The sequence below is a fragment of the Misgurnus anguillicaudatus genome, chromosome 14 (assembly GCF_027580225.2).
Source record: "Misgurnus anguillicaudatus chromosome 14, ASM2758022v2, whole genome shotgun sequence".
NCBI lineage: Eukaryota > Metazoa > Chordata > Actinopteri > Cypriniformes > Cobitidae > Misgurnus > Misgurnus anguillicaudatus.
The window spans coordinates 4,401,744-4,416,584 of record NC_073350.2 but is presented as its reverse complement, the minus strand read 5'-3'; the positions used below and the strand labels follow the sequence as shown (position 1 = coordinate 4,416,584).

At 45.6% G+C, this 14,841-nt stretch overlaps 19 non-coding genes across 19 annotated transcripts; all 19 read left to right on the top strand.

Annotated features, from left to right (window-relative positions):
- The first annotated feature begins 329 nt into the window (after positions 1-329).
- trnas-gcu (transfer RNA serine (anticodon GCU)) lies at positions 330-411 on the top strand. The gene has a single exon. It is a non-coding gene; the product is annotated as a tRNA-Ser (tRNA).
- A 461-nt stretch (positions 412-872) lies between these two features.
- Positions 873-944, top strand: trnac-gca (transfer RNA cysteine (anticodon GCA)). The gene has a single exon. It is a non-coding gene; the product is annotated as a tRNA-Cys (tRNA).
- Positions 945-1,719: 775 nt separating this feature from the next.
- Positions 1,720-1,792, top strand: trnav-aac (transfer RNA valine (anticodon AAC)). Its single transcript has one exon. It is a non-coding gene; the product is annotated as a tRNA-Val (tRNA).
- An 807-nt stretch (positions 1,793-2,599) lies between these two features.
- On the top strand, positions 2,600-2,681 carry trnas-gcu (transfer RNA serine (anticodon GCU)). Its single transcript has one exon. It is a non-coding gene; the product is annotated as a tRNA-Ser (tRNA).
- Positions 2,682-3,142: 461 nt separating this feature from the next.
- Positions 3,143-3,214, top strand: trnac-gca (transfer RNA cysteine (anticodon GCA)). The gene has a single exon. It is a non-coding gene; the product is annotated as a tRNA-Cys (tRNA).
- Positions 3,215-3,989: 775 nt separating this feature from the next.
- On the top strand, positions 3,990-4,062 carry trnav-aac (transfer RNA valine (anticodon AAC)). Its single transcript has one exon. It is a non-coding gene; the product is annotated as a tRNA-Val (tRNA).
- Positions 4,063-4,869: 807 nt separating this feature from the next.
- Positions 4,870-4,951, top strand: trnas-gcu (transfer RNA serine (anticodon GCU)). The gene has a single exon. It is a non-coding gene; the product is annotated as a tRNA-Ser (tRNA).
- Positions 4,952-5,412: 461 nt separating this feature from the next.
- On the top strand, positions 5,413-5,484 carry trnac-gca (transfer RNA cysteine (anticodon GCA)). Its single transcript has one exon. It is a non-coding gene; the product is annotated as a tRNA-Cys (tRNA).
- A 775-nt stretch (positions 5,485-6,259) lies between these two features.
- trnav-aac (transfer RNA valine (anticodon AAC)) lies at positions 6,260-6,332 on the top strand. Its single transcript has one exon. It is a non-coding gene; the product is annotated as a tRNA-Val (tRNA).
- Positions 6,333-7,139: 807 nt separating this feature from the next.
- On the top strand, positions 7,140-7,221 carry trnas-gcu (transfer RNA serine (anticodon GCU)). Its single transcript has one exon. It is a non-coding gene; the product is annotated as a tRNA-Ser (tRNA).
- Positions 7,222-7,682: 461 nt separating this feature from the next.
- trnac-gca (transfer RNA cysteine (anticodon GCA)) lies at positions 7,683-7,754 on the top strand. The gene has a single exon. It is a non-coding gene; the product is annotated as a tRNA-Cys (tRNA).
- A 775-nt stretch (positions 7,755-8,529) lies between these two features.
- On the top strand, positions 8,530-8,602 carry trnav-aac (transfer RNA valine (anticodon AAC)). The gene has a single exon. It is a non-coding gene; the product is annotated as a tRNA-Val (tRNA).
- An 803-nt stretch (positions 8,603-9,405) lies between these two features.
- Positions 9,406-9,487, top strand: trnas-gcu (transfer RNA serine (anticodon GCU)). The gene has a single exon. It is a non-coding gene; the product is annotated as a tRNA-Ser (tRNA).
- Positions 9,488-10,389: 902 nt separating this feature from the next.
- Positions 10,390-10,471, top strand: trnas-gcu (transfer RNA serine (anticodon GCU)). The gene has a single exon. It is a non-coding gene; the product is annotated as a tRNA-Ser (tRNA).
- A 461-nt stretch (positions 10,472-10,932) lies between these two features.
- Positions 10,933-11,004, top strand: trnac-gca (transfer RNA cysteine (anticodon GCA)). The gene has a single exon. It is a non-coding gene; the product is annotated as a tRNA-Cys (tRNA).
- A 775-nt stretch (positions 11,005-11,779) lies between these two features.
- On the top strand, positions 11,780-11,852 carry trnav-aac (transfer RNA valine (anticodon AAC)). The gene has a single exon. It is a non-coding gene; the product is annotated as a tRNA-Val (tRNA).
- Positions 11,853-12,659: 807 nt separating this feature from the next.
- On the top strand, positions 12,660-12,741 carry trnas-gcu (transfer RNA serine (anticodon GCU)). The gene has a single exon. It is a non-coding gene; the product is annotated as a tRNA-Ser (tRNA).
- Positions 12,742-13,202: 461 nt separating this feature from the next.
- Positions 13,203-13,274, top strand: trnac-gca (transfer RNA cysteine (anticodon GCA)). The gene has a single exon. It is a non-coding gene; the product is annotated as a tRNA-Cys (tRNA).
- A 775-nt stretch (positions 13,275-14,049) lies between these two features.
- Positions 14,050-14,122, top strand: trnav-aac (transfer RNA valine (anticodon AAC)). Its single transcript has one exon. It is a non-coding gene; the product is annotated as a tRNA-Val (tRNA).
- The last annotated feature ends 719 nt before the right edge of the window (positions 14,123-14,841 follow it).

Genomic DNA, 14,841 nt, shown 5'->3' with positions numbered 1-14,841 from the left:
CTTGTTCCCTTTACATAAAGTCTTGAATGTCTCGTTTGGTTTTTGCCTGTTTCATGTTGAAATCCGTTGAAAACCATTTTGAAAAAGAACCCCAATCAATTAAAGGTCAGTCCTTGATTTTATTTCTAAACATGTCTAAGGCGATGGATTGCTCATGCACAGTTCTCTTCAGGCGTTTACCTTCCGTTAGGCCAAAATGAACCCTTTCTAAAAGATAACGTTTAATTACATCAACAAAGGAAACCATTTGATGCACGCTACAGTGTACTTGCTGGTAATTTAGGAATCGCAAAATCCCCAACGGCCGGGGTTCCGAGGAAGTTTCACTTGACGAGGTGGCCGAGTGGTTAAGGCGATGGACTGCTAATCCATTGTGCTCTGCACGCGTGGGTTCGAATCCCATCCTCGTCGTCAGTCGTTGTGATGTTGAACTGTCTGTGCCGCAGGTTACGTTGTTCCATACGCCTCTAGGCGTGGTCTGCCGCCCAGTAGAGAAAGCAACGTGTTTTCTTTGCACCAGTTTTGAAGTGCTTACAATCCAGAGTCTCTGGGGGACACTTGAGTGTTTTCAGACTCTAAAGTCCGTGCTGTGTGCCAGCTGTCTAGAAAGTGGGAAAGACTGGGTTGAGCGGTTACCTTTGTTGATGTTTGCTGTAAGAGGAACACATAACATCATAACAACTGAAAAACATTAGCGGAATGGTTGAAAACATACGTTGGATCTAGCGCAATTGTTGTAGGTCAGCGCTAGAGCGTTTAAACGCAGATAGGGAGGTCTAACGATTCACTTGGACATAATCACCACAGCTTTAACAGTGGTGAAGTATAACACATGATGCTTTTTCAATTCTCCAGCCACGTGTCTTCACATAGGGGGCATAGCTCAGTGGTAGAGCATTTGACTGCAGATCAAGAGGTCTCCGGTTCAAATCCGGGTGCCCCCTTGGCTCTAAGCCTGTGTGTCTGTAGTTTGGCGCTCTAATATTTCTGACTCAAAGTTTATCCTGGATCCTTTTAACGTAGGGGTAGGCAAACGTCGGTCCTGGAGTGCAGCAGCCCTGCAGAGTTTAGCTTCAGCTCAAATCAAGCACACATGAACAGGCTAACCAAGGTCTAAAGGGTCACCTGAGAACTACAGGTGGATGAGATTTAATCAGGGTTGGAAATAAAATCTGCAGGACTGCGGCACTTCAGGACCGGCGTTGCCTACCCCTGTTCTAATGCTAAAGACGAGCATACACTGTGCCATTTCAGCACAGTCGTGGCTAAATGCCAACGTACACTCAACGAGTAAAACCCATGCGACGTGAAGCCAAAGCTCACGAATTGTGTGCTTACACTATACCAGGGGTCTCCGACCCTGCTCCTGGTGAGCTTCCGCCCTGCAGATTTTAGCTCCAACCCCAACGTAGCTGAAGCAGCTAATCAAGGTATTCAGCTTGATAATTACAGACAGGTGTGTTGGAGGTGGGGTGAAACTGAAGTCTACTATTCTGGCAGATCGCAGAGCTGCAACTTGACTGCTCACACTTCACGTCTGAAACAAATCGGTGAGATACCCGAACTAAGAAGTGTGTGGCTGTTTGCCAGTTTCAGAAGAAGCATCCATGCATTCCTGGGAAATGCGCCGCCTTTCTCATACAGTTTGAGCGGTTCCTTCAAACGATCGCAAAAAATGTGACAAAATCCGTTAATACAACCAAGTGTCAGAGCGTGCAGGTTTCTGTAGTGTAGTGGTTATCACGTTCGCCTAACACGCGAAAGGTCCTCGGTCCGAAACCGGGCAGAAACAGCGCGGTCCTTTTGATACGCTGCGAGTTAAATGCCTTTCTTGAGACACGTTACTCCTTGTGTCATGAAGCACTTTTAAAGTTACACACAGTTCCGCCTGTCACATTCGCTTCACGCATGAAAGGTGGCCAGTTCGCAAGTGGGCGAAAAAGCATAGCCCCTTTGAGGAGTGTTGCACAGACAGAAAATGTGTGGCCAAATCCATCAAAATAACCAAAAAAATCCAAACAAACAGGTTTCTGTGGTGATGTGGTTATCACAAAAAGTCCTCAGTTCGACTGAAACAAACACTTTGTTGCAGATATGACAGGGTTTTGGTCATGTTGATTTAGTTAACTCAACAGTTACATCAGTTTGATGCACGTTATTGTAAACCTGATCGTCGGTTAGTGTTAGTTGAACGTACGGCAGGTAAATGTACTGAGGTTTAGTCAACATTACCCAGCCAGTTGACTGTGTAGATAAGCCAATGAAAACCTCTTGTTCCCTTTACATAAAGTCTTGAATGTCTCGTTTGGTTTTTGCCTGTTTCATGTTGAAATCCGTTGAAAACCATTTTGAAAAAGAACCCCAATCAATTAAAGGTCAGTCCTTGATTTTATTTCTAAACATGTCTAAGGCGATGGATTGCTCATGCACAGTTCTCTTCAGGCGTTTACCTTCCGTTAGGCCAAAATGAACCCTTTCTAAAAGATAACGTTTAATTACATCAACAAAGGAAACCATTTGATGCACGCTACAGTGTACTTGCTGGTAATTTAGGAATCGCAAAATCCCCAACGGCCGGGGTTCCGAGGAAGTTTCACGTGACGAGGTGGCCGAGTGGTTAAGGCGATGGACTGCTAATCCATTGTGCTCTGCACGCGTGGGTTCGAATCCCATCCTCGTCGTCTGTCGTTGTGATGTTGAACTGTCTGTGCCGCAGGTTACGTTGTTCCATACGCCTCTAGGCGTGGTCTGCCGCCCAGTAGAGAAAGCAACGTGATTTCTTTGCACCAGTTTTGAAGTGCTTACAATCCAGAGTCTCTGGGGGACACTTGAGTGTTTTCAGACTCTAAAGTCCGTGCTATGTGCCAGCTGTCTAGAAAGTGGGAAAGACTGGGTTGAGCGGTTACCTTTGTTGATGTTTGCTGTAAGAGGAACACATAACATCATAACAACTGAAAAACATTAGCGGAATGGTTGAAAACATACGTTGGATCTAGCGCAATTGTTGTAGGTCAGCGCTAGAGCGTTTAAACGCAGATAGGGAGGTCTAACGATTCACTTGGACATAATCACCACAGCTTTAACAGTGGTGAAGTATAACACATGATGCTTTTTCAATTCTCCAGCCACGTGTCTTCACATAGGGGGCATAGCTCAGTGGTAGAGCATTTGACTGCAGATCAAGAGGTTTCCGGTTCAAATCCGGGTGCCCCCTTGGCTCTAAGCCTGTGTGTCTGTAGTTTGGCGCTCTAATATTTCTGACTCAAAGTTTATCCTGGATCCTTTTAACGTAGGGGTAGGCAAACGTCGGTCCTGGAGTGCAGCAGCCCTGCAGAGTTTAGCTTCAGCTCAAATCAAGCACACATGAACAGGCTAACCAAGGTCTAAAGGGTCACCTGAGAACTACAGGTGGATGAGATTTAATCAGGGTTGGAAATAAAATCTGCAGGACTGCGGCACTTCAGGACCGGCGTTGCCTACCCCTGTTCTAATGCTAAAGACGAGCATACACTGTGCCATTTCAGCACAGTCGTGGCTAAATGCCAACGTACACTCAACGAGTAAAACCCATGCGACGTGAAGCCAAAGCTCACGAATTGTGTGCTTACACTATACCAGGGGTCTCCGACCCTGCTCCTGGTGAGCTTCCGCCCTGCAGATTTTAGCTCCAACCCCAACGTAGCTGAAGCAGCTAATCAAGGTATTCAGCTTGATAATTACAGACAGGTGTGTTGGAGGTGGGGTGAAACTGAAGTCTACTATTCTGGCAGATCGCAGAGCTGCATCTTGACTGCTCACACTTCACGTCTGAAACAAATCGGTGAGATACCCGAACTAAGAAGTGTGTGGCTGTTTGCCAGTTTCAGAAGAAGCATCCATGCATTCCTGGGAAATGCGCCACCTTTCTCATACAGTTTGAGCGGTTCCTTCAAACGACCGCAAAAAATGTGACAAAATCCGTTAATACAACCAAGTGTCAGAGCGTGCAGGTTTCTGTAGTGTAGTGGTTATCACGTTCGCCTAACACGCGAAAGGTCCTCGGTCCGAAACCGGGCAGAAACAGCGCGGTCCTTTTGATACGCTGCGAGTTAAATGCCTTTCTTGAGACACGTTACTCCTTGTGTCATGAAGCACTTTTAAAGTTACACACAGTTCCGCCTGTCACATTCGCTTCACGCATGAAAGGTGGCCAGTTCGCAAGTGGGCGAAAAAGCATAGCCCCTTTGAGGAGTGTTGCACAGACAGAAAATGTGTGGCCAAATCCATCAAAATAACCAAAAAAATCCAAACAAACAGGTTTCTGTGGTGATGTGGTTATCACAAAAAGTCCTCAGTTCGACTGAAACAAACACTTTGTTGCAGATATGACAGGGTTTTGGTCATGTTGATTTAGTTAACTCAACAGTTACATCAGTTTGATGCACGTTATTGTAAACCTGATCGTCGGTTAGTGTTAGTTGAACGTACGGCAGGTAAATGTACTGAGGTTTAGTCAACATTACCCAGCCAGTTGACTGTGTAGATAAGCCAATGAAAACCTCTTGTTCCCTTTACATAAAGTCTTGAATGTCTCGTTTGGTTTTTGCCTGTTTCATGTTGAAATCCGTTGAAAACCATTTTGAAAAAGAACCCCAATCAATTAAAGGTCAGTCCTTGATTTTATTTCTAAACATGTCTAAGGCGATGGATTGCTCATGCACAGTTCTCTTCAGGCGTTTACCTTCCGTTAGGCCAAAATGAACCCTTTCTAAAAGATAACGTTTAATTACATCAACAAAGGAAACCATTTGATGCACGCTACAGTGTACTTGCTGGTAATTTAGGAATCGCAAAATCCCCAACGGCCGGGGTTCCGAGGAAGTTTCACTTGACGAGGTGGCCGAGTGGTTAAGGCGATGGACTGCTAATCCATTGTGCTCTGCACGCGTGGGTTCGAATCCCATCCTCGTCGTCTGTCGTTGTGATGTTGAACTGTCTGTGGCGCAGGTTACGTTGTTCCATACGCCTCTAGGCGTGGTCTGCCGCCCAGTAGAGAAAGCAACGTGTTTTCTTTGCACCAGTTTTGAAGTGCTTACAATCCAGAGTCTCTGGGGGACACTTGAGTGTTTTCAGACTCTAAAGTCCGTGCTATGTGCCAGCTGTCTAGAAAGTGGGAAAGACTGGGTTGAGCGGTTACCTTTGTTGATGTTTGCTGTAAGAGGAACACATAACATCATAACAACTGAAAAACATTAGCGGAATGGTTGAAAACATACGTTGGATCTAGCGCAATTGTTGTAGGTCAGCGCTAGAGCGTTTAAACGCAGATAGGGAGGTCTAACGATTCACTTGGACATAATCACCACAGCTTTAACAGTGGTGAAGTATAACACATGATGCTTTTTCAATTCTCCAGCCACGTGTCTTCACATAGGGGGCATAGCTCAGTGGTAGAGCATTTGACTGCAGATCAAGAGGTCTCCGGTTCAAATCCGGGTGCCCCCTTGGCTCTAAGCCTGTGTGTCTGTAGTTTGGCGCTCTAATATTTCTGACTCAAAGTTTATCCTGGATCCTTTTAACGTAGGGGTAGGCAAACGTCGGTCCTGGAGTGCAGCAGCCCTGCAGAGTTTAGCTTCAGCTCAAATCAAGCACACATGAACAGGCTAACCAAGGTCTAAAGGGTCACCTGAGAACTACAGGTGGATGAGATTTAATCAGGGTTGGAAATAAAATCTGCAGGAATGCGGCACTTCAGGACCGGCGTTGCCTACCCCTGTTCTAATGCTAAAGACGAGCATACACTGTGCCATTTCAGCACAGTCGTGGCTAAATGCCAACGTACACTCAACGAGTAAAACCCATGCGACGTGAAGCCAAAGCTCACGAATTGTGTGCTTACACTATACCAGGGGTCTCCGACCCTGCTCCTGGTGAGCTTCCGCCCTGCAGATTTTAGCTCCAACCCCAACGTAGCTGAAGCAGCTAATCAAGGTATTCAGCTTGATAATTATAGACAGGTGTGTTGGAGGTGGGGTGAAACTGAAGTCTACTATTCTGGCAGATCGCAGAGCTGCAACTTGACTGCTCACACTTCACGTCTGAAACAAATCGGTGAGATACCCGAACTAAGAAGTGTGTGGCTGTTTGCCAGTTTCAGAAGAAGCATCCATGCATTCCTGGGAAATGCGCCGCCTTTCTCATACAGTTTGAGCGGTTCCTTCAAACGATCGCAAAAAATGTGACAAAATCCGTTAATACAACCAAGTGTCAGAGCGTGCAGGTTTCTGTAGTGTAGTGGTTATCACGTTCGCCTAACACGCGAAAGGTCCTCGGTCCGAAACCGGGCAGAAACAGCGCGGTCCTTTTGATACGCTGCGAGTTAAATGCCTTTCTTGAGACACGTTACTCCTTGTGTCATGAAGCACTTTTAAAGTTACACACAGTTCCGCCTGTCACATTCGCTTCACGCATGAAAGGTGGCCAGTTCGCAAGTGGGCGAAAAAGCATAGCCCCTTTGAGGAGTGTTGCACAGACAGAAAATGTGTGGCCAAATCCATCAAAATAACCAAAAAAATCCAAACAAACAGGTTTCTGTGGTGATGTGGTTATCACAAAAAGTCCTCAGTTCGACTGAAACAAACACTTTGTTGCAGATATGACAGGGTTTTGGTCATGTTGATTTAGTTAACTCAACAGTTACATCAGTTTGATGCACGTTATTGTAAACCTGATCGTCGGTTAGTGTTAGTTGAACGTACGGCAGGTAAATGTACTGAGGTTTAGTCAACATTACCCAGCCAGTTGACTGTGTAGATAAGCCAATGAAAACCTCTTGTTCCCTTTACATAAAGTCTTGAATGTCTCGTTTGGTTTTTGCCTGTTTCATGTTGAAATCCGTTGAAAACCATTTTGAAAAAGAACCCCAATCAATTAAAGGTCAGTCCTTGATTTTATTTCTAAACATGTCTAAGGCGATGGATTGCTCATGCACAGTTCTCTTCAGGCGTTTACCTTCCGTTAGGCCAAAATGAACCCTTTCTAAAAGATAACGTTTAATTACATCAACAAAGGAAACCATTTGATGCACGCTACAGTGTACTTGCTGGTAATTTAGGAATCGCAAAATCCCCAACGGCCGGGGTTCCGAGGAAGTTTCACTTGACGAGGTGGCCGAGTGGTTAAGGCGATGGACTGCTAATCCATTGTGCTCTGCACGCGTGGGTTCGAATCCCATCCTCGTCGTCTGTCGTTGTGATGTTGAACTGTCTGTGGCGCAGGTTACGTTGTTCCATACGCCTCTAGGCGTGGTCTGCCGCCCAGTAGAGAAAGCAACGTGTTTTCTTTGCACCAGTTTTGAAGTGCTTACAATCCAGAGTCTCTGGGGGACACTTGAGTGTTTTCAGACTCTAAAGTCCGTGCTATGTGCCAGCTGTCTAGAAAGTGGGAAAGACTGGGTTGAGCGGTTACCTTTGTTGATGTTTGCTGTAAGAGGAACACATAACATCATAACAACTGAAAAACATTAGCGGAATGGTTGAAAACATACGTTGGATCTAGCGCAATTGTTGTAGGTCAGCGCTAGAGCGTTTAAACGCAGATAGGGAGGTCTAACGATTCACTTGGACATAATCACCACAGCTTTAACAGTGGTGAAGTATAACACATGATGCTTTTTCAATTCTCCAGCCACGTGTCTTCACATAGGGGGCATAGCTCAGTGGTAGAGCATTTGACTGCAGATCAAGAGGTCTCCGGTTCAAATCCGGGTGCCCCCTTGGCTCTAAGCCTGTGTGTCTGTAGTTTGGCGCTCTAATATTTCTGACTCAAAGTTTATCCTGGATCCTTTTAACGTAGGGGTAGGCAAACGTCGGTCCTGGAGTGCAGCAGCCCTGCAGAGTTTAGCTTCAGCTCAAATCAAGCACACATGAACAGGCTAACCAAGGTCTAAAGGGTCACCTGAGAACTACAGGTGGATGAGATTTAATCAGGGTTGGAAATAAAATCTGCAGGACTGCGGCACTTCAGGACCGGCGTTGCCTACCCCTGTTCTAATGCTAAAGACGAGCATACACTGTGCCATTTCAGCACAGTCGTGGCTAAATGCCAACGTACACTCAACGAGTAAAACCCATGCGACGTGAAGCCAAAGCTCACGAATTGTGTGCTTACACTATACCAGGGGTCTCCGACCCTGCTCCTGGTGAGCTTCCGCCCTGCAGATTTTAGCTCCAACCCCAACGTAGCTGAAGCAGCTAATCAAGGTATTCAGCTTGATAATTACAGACAGGTGTGTTGGAGGTGGGGTGAAACTGAAGTCTACTATTCTGGCAGATCGCAGAGCTGCAACTTGACTGCTCACACTTCACGTCTGAAACAAATCGGTGAGATACCCGAACTAAGAAGTGTGTGGCTGTTTGCCAGTTTCAGAAGAAGCATCCATGCATTCCTGGGAAATGCGCCGCCTTTCTCATACAGTTTGAGCGGTTCCTTCAAACGATCGCAAAAAATGTGACAAAATCCGTTAATACAACCAAGTGTCAGAGCGTGCAGGTTTCTGTAGTGTAGTGGTTATCACGTTCGCCTAACACGCGAAAGGTCCTCGGTCCGAAACCGGGCAGAAACAGCGCGGTCCTTTTGATACGCTGCGAGTTAAATGCCTTTCTTGAGACACGTTACTCCTTGTGTCATGAAGCACTTTTAAAGTTACACACAGTTCCGCCTGTCACATTCGCTTCACGCATGAAAGGTGGCCAGTTCGCAAGTGGGCGAAAAAGCATAGCCCCTTTGAGGAGTGTTGCACAGACAGAAAATGTGTGGCCAAATCCATCAAAATAACCAAAAAAATCCAAACAAACAGGTTTCTGTGGTGATGTGGTTATCACAAAAAGTCCTCAGTTCGACTGAAACAAACACTTTGTTGCAGATATGACAGGGTTTTGGTCATGTTGATTTAGTTAACTCAACAGTTACATCAGTTTGATGCACGTTATTGTAAACCTGATCGTCGGTTAGTGTTAGTTGAACGTACGGCAGGTAAATGTACTGAGGTTTAGTCAACATTACCCAGCCAGTTGACTGTGTAGATAAGCCAATGAAAACCTCTTGTTCCCTTTACATAAAGTCTTGAATGTCTCGTTTGGTTTTTGCCTGTTTCATGTTGAAATCCGTTGAAAACCATTTTGAAAAAGAACCCCAATCAATTAAAGGTCAGTCCTTGATTTTATTTCTAAACATGTCTAAGGCGATGGATTGCTCATGCACAGTTCTCTTCAGGCGTTTACCTTCCGTTAGGCCAAAATGAACCCTTTCTAAAAGATAACGTTTAATTACATCAACAAAGGAAATTGATGCACGCTACAGTGTACTTGCTGGTAATTTAGGAATCGCAAAATCCCCAACGGCCGGGGTTCCGAGGAAGTTTCACGTGACGAGGTGGCCGAGTGGTTAAGGCGATGGACTGCTAATCCATTGTGCTCTCCACGCGTGGGTTCGAATCCCATCCTCGTCGTCTGTCGTTGTGATGTTGAACTGTCTGTGGCGCAGGTTACGTTGTTCCATACGCCTCTAGGCGTGGTCTGCCGCCCAGTAGAGAAAGCAACGTGTTTTCTTTGCACCAGTTTTGAAGTGCTTACAATCCAGAGTCTCTGGGGGACACTTGAGTGTTTTCAGACTCTAAAGTCCGTGCTATGTGCCAGCTGTCTAGAAAGTGGGAAAGACTGGGTTGAGCGGTTACCTTTGTTGATGTTTGCTGTAAGAGGAACACATAACATCATAACAACTGAAAAACATTAGTGGAATGGTTGAAAACATACGTTGGATCTAGCGCAATTGTTGTAGGTCAGCGCTAGAGCGTTTAAACGCAGATAGGGAGGTCTAACGATTCACTTGGACATAATCACCACAGCTTTAACAGTGGTGAAGTATAACACATGATGCTTTTTCAATTCTCCAGCCACGTGTCTTCACGTAGGGGGCATAGCTCAGTGGTAGAGCATTAGTAGTACGTACGGCAGGTAAATGTACTGAGGTTTAGTCAACATTACCCAGCCAGTTGACTGTGTAGATAAGCCAATGAAAACCTCTTGTTCCCTTTACATAAAGTCTTGAATGTCTCGTTTGGTTTTTGCCTGTTTCATGTTGAAATCCGTTGAAAACCATTTTGAAAAAGAACCCCAATCAATTAAAGGTCAGTCCTTGATTTTATTTCTAAACATGTCTAAGGCGATGGATTGCTTATGCACAGTTCTCTTCAGGCGTTTACCTTCCGTTAGGCCAAAATGAACCCTTTCTAAAAGATAACGTTTAATTACATCAACAAAGGAAACCATTTGATGCACGCTACAGTGTACTTGCTGGTAATTTAGGAATCGCAAAATCCCCAACGGCCGGGGTTCCGATGAAGTTTCACGTGACGAGGTGGCCGAGTGGTTAAGGCGATGGACTGCTAATCCATTGTGCTCTGCACGCGTGGGTTCGAATCCCATCCTCGTCGTCTGTCGTTGTGATGTTGAACTGTCTGTGGCGCAGGTTACGTTGTTCCATACGCCTCTAGGCGTGGTCTGCCGCCCAGTAGAGAAAGCAACGTGTTTTCTTTGCACCAGTTTTGAAGTGCTTACAATCCAGAGTCTCTGGGGGACACTTGAGTGTTTTCAGACTCTAAAGTCCGTGCTATGTGCCAGCTGTCTAGAAAGTGGGAAAGACTGGGTTGAGCGGTTACCTTTGTTGATGTTTGCTGTAAGAGGAACACATAACATCATAACAACTGAAAAACATTAGTGGAATGGTTGAAAACATACGTTGGATCTAGCGCAATTGTTGTAGGTCAGCGCTAGAGCGTTTAAACGCAGATAGGGAGGTCTAACGATTCACTTGGACATAATCACCACAGCTTTAACAGTGGTGAAGTATAACACATGATGCTTTTTCAATTCTCCAGCCACGTGTCTTCACGTAGGGGGCATAGCTCAGTGGTAGAGCATTTGACTGCAGATCAAGAGGTCTCCGGTTCAAATCCGGGTGCCCCCTTGGCTCTAAGCCTGTGTGTCTGTAGTTTGGCGCTCTAATATTTCTGACTCAAAGTTTATCCTGGATCCTTTTAACGTAGGGGTAGGCAAACGTCGGTCCTGGAGTGCAGCAGCCCTGCAGAGTTTAGCTTCAGCTCAAATCAAGCACACATGAACAGGCTAACCAAGGTCTAAAGGGTCACCTGAGAACTACAGGTGGATGAGATTTAATCAGGGTTGGAAATAAAATCTGCAGGACTGCGGCACTTCAGGACCGGCGTTGCCTACCCCTGTTCTAATGCTAAAGACGAGCATACACTGTGCCATTTCAGCACAGTCGTGGCTAAATGCCAACGTACACTCAACGAGTAAAACCCATGCGACGTGAAGCCAAAGCTCACGAATTGTGTGCTTACACTTTACCAGGGGTCTCCGACCCTGCTCCTGGTGAGCTTCCGCCCTGCAGATTTTAGCTCCAACCCCAACGTAGCTGAAGCAGCTAATCAAGGTATTCAGCTTGATAATTACAGACAGGTGTGTTGGAGGTGGGGTGAAACTGAAGTCTACTATTCTGGCAGATCGCAGAGCTGCAACTTGACTGCTCACACTTCACGTCTGAAACAAATCGGTGAGATACCCGAACTAAGAAGTGTGTGGCTGTTTGCCAGTTTCAGAAGAAGCATCCATGCATTCCTGGGAAATGCGCCGCCTTTCTCATACAGTTTGAGCGGTTCCTTCAAACGATCGCAAAAAATGTGACAAAATCCGTTAATACAACCAAGTGTCAGAGCGTGCAGGTTTCTGTAGTGTAGTGGTTATCACGTTCGCCTAACACGCGAAAGGTCCTCGGTCCGAAACCGGGCAGAAACAGCGCGGTCCTTTTGATACGCTGCGAGTTAAATCCCTTTCTTGAGACACGTTACTCCTTGTGTCATGAAGCACTTTTAAAGTTACACACAGTTCCGCCTGTCACATTCGCTTCACGCATGAAAGGTGGCCAGTTCGCAAGTGGGCAAAAAAGCATAGCCCCTTTGAGGAGTGTTGCACAGACAGAAAATGTGTGGCCAAATCCATCAAAATAACCAAAAAAATCCAAACAAACAGGTTTCTGTGGTGATGTGGTTATCACAAAAAGTCCTCAGTTCGACTGAAACAAACACTTTGTTGCAGATATGACAGGGTTTTGGTCATGTTGATTTAGTTAACTCAACAGTTACATCAGTTTGATGCACGTTATTGTAAACCTGATCGTCGGTTAGTGTTAGTTGAACGTACGGCAGGTAAATGTACTGAGGTTTAGTCAACATTACCCAGCCAGTTGACTGTGTAGATAAGCCAATGAAAACCTCTTGTTCCCTTTACATAAAGTCTTGAATGTCTCGTTTGGTTTTTGCCTGTTTCATGTTGAAATCCGTTGAAAACCATTTTGAAAAAGAACCCCAATCAATTAAAGGTCAGTCCTTGATTTTATTTCTAAACATGTCTAAGGCGATGGATTGCTCATGCACAGTTCTCTTCAGGCGTTTACCTTCCGTTAGGCCAAAATGAACCCTTTCTAAAAGATAACGTTTAATTACATCAACAAAGGAAACCATTTGATGCACGCTACAGTGTACTTGCTGGTAATTTAGGAATCGCAAAATCCCCAACGGCCGGGGTTCCGAGGAAGTTTCACTTGACGAGGTGGCCGAGTGGTTAAGGCGATGGACTGCTAATCCATTGTGCTCTGCACGCGTGGGTTCGAATCCCATCCTCGTCGTCTGTCGTTGTGATGTTGAACTGTCTGTGGCGCAGGTTACGTTGTTCCATACGCCTCTAGGCGTGGTCTGCCGCCCAGTAGAGAAAGCAACGTGTTTTCTTTGCACCAGTTTTGAAGTGCTTACAATCCAGAGTCTCTGGGGGACACTTGAGTGTTTTCAGACTCTAAAGTCCGTGCTATGTGCCAGCTGTCTAGAAAGTGGGAAAGACTGGGTTGAGCGGTTACCTTTGTTGATGTTTGCTGTAAGAGGAACACATAACATCATAACAACTGAAAAACATTAGCGGAATGGTTGAAAACATACGTTGGATCTAGCGCAATTGTTGTAGGTCAGCGCTAGAGCGTTTAAACGCAGATAGGGAGGTCTAACGATTCACTTGGACATAATCACCACAGCTTTAACAGTGGTGAAGTATAACACATGATGCTTTTTCAATTCTCCAGCCACGTGTCTTCACATAGGGGGCATAGCTCAGTGGTAGAGCATTTGACTGCAGATCAAGAGGTCTCCGGTTCAAATCCGGGTGCCCCCTTGGCTCTAAGCCTGTGTGTCTGTAGTTTGGCGCTCTAATATTTCTGACTCAAAGTTTATCCTGGATCCTTTTAACGTAGGGGTAGGCAAACGTCGGTCCTGGAGTGCAGCAGCCCTGCAGAGTTTAGCTTCAGCTCAAATCAAGCACACATGAACAGGCTAACCAAGGTCTAAAGGGTCACCTGAGAACTACAGGTGGATGAGATTTAATCAGGGTTGGAAATAAAATCTGCAGGACTGCGGCACTTCAGGACCGGCGTTGCCTACCCCTGTTCTAATGCTAAAGACGAGCATACACTGTGCCATTTCAGCACAGTCGTGGCTAAATGCCAACGTACACTCAACGAGTAAAACCCATGCGACGTGAAGCCAAAGCTCACGAATTGTGTGCTTACACTATACCAGGGGTCTCCGACCCTGCTCCTGGTGAGCTTCCGCCCTGCAGATTTTAGCTCCAACCCCAACGTAGCTGAAGCAGCTAATCAAGGTATTCAGCTTGATAATTACAGACAGGTGTGTTGGAGGTGGGGTGAAACTGAAGTCTACTATTCTGGCAGATCGCAGAGCTGCAACTTGACTGCTCACACTTCACGTCTGAAACAAATCGGTGAGATACCCGAACTAAGAAGTGTGTGGCTGTTTGCCAGTTTCAGAAGAAGCATCCATGCATTCCTGGGAAATGCGCCGCCTTTCTCATACAGTTTGAGCGGTTCCTTCAAACGATCGCAAAAAATGTGACAAAATCCGTTAATACAACCAAGTGTCAGAGCGTGCAGGTTTCTGTAGTGTAGTGGTTATCACGTTCGCCTAACACGCGAAAGGTCCTCGGTCCGAAACCGGGCAGAAACAGCGCGGTCCTTTTGATACGCTGCGAGTTAAATGCCTTTCTTGAGACACGTTACTCCTTGTGTCATGAAGCACTTTTAAAGTTACACACAGTTCCGCCTGTCACATTCGCTTCACGCATGAAAGGTGGCCAGTTCGCAAGTGGGCGAAAAAGCATAGCCCCTTTGAGGAGTGTTGCACAGACAGAAAATGTGTGGCCAAATCCATCAAAATAACCAAAAAAATCCAAACAAACAGGTTTCTGTGGTGATGTGGTTATCACAAAAAGTCCTCAGTTCGACTGAAACAAACACTTTGTTGCAGATATGACAGGGTTTTGGTCATGTTGATTTAGTTAACTCAACAGTTACATCAGTTTGATGCACGTTATTGTAAACCTGATCGTCGGTTAGTGTTAGTTGAACGTACGGCAGGTAAATGTACTGAGGTTTAGTCAACATTACCCAGCCAGTTGACTGTGTAGATAAGCCAATGAAAACCTCTTGTTCCCTTTACATAAAGTCTTGAATGTCTCGTTTGGTTTTTGCCTGTTTCATGTTGAAATCCGTTGAAAACCATTTTGAAAAAGAACCCCAATCAATTAAAGGTCAGTCCTTGATTTTATTTCTAAACATGTCTAAGGCGATGGATTGCTCATGCACAGTTCTCTTCAGGCGTTTACCTTCCGTTAGGCCAAAATGAACCCTTTCTAAAAGATAACGTTTAATTACATCAACAAAGGA